At 41.4% G+C, this 2,567-nt stretch overlaps 1 pseudogene; it reads right to left on the bottom strand.

Annotated features, from left to right (window-relative positions):
* Positions 1-324: 324 nt before the first annotated feature.
* Positions 325-1,124, bottom strand: LOC101725705 (F-actin-capping protein subunit alpha-1 pseudogene; annotated as a pseudogene).
* Between the last annotated feature and the right edge of the window lie 1,443 nt (positions 1,125-2,567).

The raw sequence follows: 2,567 nt of genomic DNA, 5'->3' as shown, positions 1-2,567 counted from the left end.
ATTACCTAAACAGTAACAAGACTTCATGGTTAGGAAAATTTTCTAAATAGTAAAATGACTCCAAGATAGATCTCTCTTTCCAACATAAAACATAGCAGAAAAAAAGATTTATAAGTAGATATATTAATAACAGAAAATTACAAGGCAGAGGACACAAGGTCAAGACAATGCTGTAGGTTCAACAGTGTTCCATGAGGCTAGAAAATCTGGTAAGTTTGAAAGCCCTAGCAAAATATCACTTCTGTTTTTAAATCACTTATTTATCTTATGACCATGTGTTGAACCATTTTCTTTCCACATACTGAAGAATCCTACAGTCAGCCTTTAACCATTCTGCATTTCTTTGCCAATCTTGTAACTGAGTATCTTGTTCCAGTCGATTTTGGTGTGAGTAACCACAAGCTGCTGGGGCAAGGCCTGGAATGTGGTGTCTGACATTGTTTGATAGTTTTCACTAATCACTGTCTGATACTCATTTTCTGCATTCTCTATGATTTTAATAAACTCCTTCACAGTTTGGACTTCATTCTGGATCTTGAGCACTCCAACTACCTGGGCTGTAGATGGAGTGATGGTGAACTTCCACTCTGATCTCCAACAGCCATTCCAGAAATTTTTTGGCTGGAACTGGTGGCTTTCAATACACGCAATAATAGTCTGCTGCCCATCTATAGTTTTAGCATATACAGTACAGAAGCCGTTGGAGTAATGATCTTTCACATGAGCTCTTAAAGCACTGTCACAGGACTCTCTCCAAGACTTCAAACTGACATATATTTTCTCTGGCTGGGGGTCACTTGCTTCTTTCCGTGATCAAACTTTCAGGAAATTTTGTTTCTTGGATCTAAAAATCTACTATTACCCAGATCACCATGCTCTGTAATTAAAACCTGATCTTCATATCTTTCTATCCTCACAGGTGTGAACTGATCCATGTTATACTGGGCAAATGCATGAGGGGCCCCTGCCCTGAGGAGATTGCCTTTGTTAAGTACTAGCTGGACATCATTGAATACTTCATTAAACTCCCCTGGAGGTGCATGAGTGATGAATTTAGCAGCTATGGGTACCTTCTCCTCATCCAACACCCGATCCTTGAAGTCTGCCATCTTGGACTGCTCTCAAAACATTTTTTTTTTTTTTTTAGTACCAGGGATGCAACTCGGGGCAGGCGGCAGAACCACTGAGCTAAATTCCCGGCCTCAAAACCCTTATTTTGCTGACATTCTTGGCCTTCCACAGTCTGATATCAGCCTGCTTTTGCAGCATTATTGAAAACAATTATGAATTTTTCACAGCAGCTGGGCTGTTCTACTCCTCCTTAAAAGTACTCACTGCCTTTGCTCATGTGATCTTCCTACCCAGAAAAGACCCTACTATCCGTTTAGAGTCTCCTGGTTAGAAAGGCTTTGTGGTTGGATTTGGTGCTTTCAGTGTAGGAGCCTCTCACAAAACTCTCTAACAAGAAGTCCTGGGATCGCTCTTCACACATCTCCTCAAGCAGTGCCTTCAACCTGATCTGAGGTGAGGACTCTATTGCCCGTGATCACAGGGAGAACTCCCTGCCCAAGAACAAGATGAGTGACAAAAGGAACAATAATATATTGAACTCCCTATGTACCTAGGCTGGCCTCAAACTCACAATCCTCCTGCTTTAAGACTCTTGACTGTTGGAACTAGAGTCATCACCATGGTGCCAGGTGTCTAATAAAACATTTAGCCTCTTCCTACACATTTATATTTTAGCAGAGGGATCCTCAACTCAAAACCTTTAAGGTCAAACCAAATAATATAAATCAAAGAAGAGGCCAGGTAAAATAAAGCATGGAATGGAATAAATTGTGGAGAGCCAGAGGACACATGTCTCTATTAAATGTGTTTCAATTTGGCTCATGAAAAAAATATACTCCCAGGGCCAAACACATTTGAAATCTGAATGTGGGCCATGTTCAGCAGATCTGTGATTCCTATAGAGGAGAGAGGGAACTAACTGTGTAACCCAGGAAGATCAAGTTTTAGACATAGTAAAGAGAAGCTAGACAAAGAGCCTGTGGAGAAAGAGTAAGGGATGGATCTCTAAAAGAGTAGCATCTTAGAAACAAAAAGAAGCCAAAGAGAGAGGTCTCTGATCTGGGGAGAGGGTGTATTAGTTCCTGTTGCTGCTGTAACAAGTTTCTACAAATTTAATGGCACAGAAGAGTACAAATTTATTGTCTTACAGCTCTGTAGCTCAGAAGTCTTCCATGGGTCTGACTGAGTGAAGACCAAGGTGTCATCAGAGCTGCATTCCTTCCGGACACTTTAGGAGTGAATGTACTTTCTACCTTTCTCCAGTAGAGGCTGCCTGGAGTCCTTGGTCTGTGGCCCCTTCCCCTAGCCAGGTGTGCAGGGTCCTTCTCATGTCACATCACTGTAACTTTTTCTGCCTCCTTCTTCCATTTTTAGGGAGCCTCAAGATTGGATTGGACCTCTCTGGATATTCCAGGATATAACCCTTATTTTAAACTCAGTCATTCAGAAGCATTAATTCCATCTCCAGCATTAATGGCCATTTGTCATGTAATACA

This window comes from Heterocephalus glaber, unplaced genomic scaffold (assembly GCF_053883595.1).
Source record: "Heterocephalus glaber isolate CG9 unplaced genomic scaffold, H.glaber_assembly_v1.0 deba00001577, whole genome shotgun sequence".
NCBI lineage: Eukaryota > Metazoa > Chordata > Mammalia > Rodentia > Bathyergidae > Heterocephalus > Heterocephalus glaber.
The sequence above is the reverse complement of the archived record's forward strand: the minus strand, read 5'-3'. Positions and strand labels throughout refer to the sequence as shown.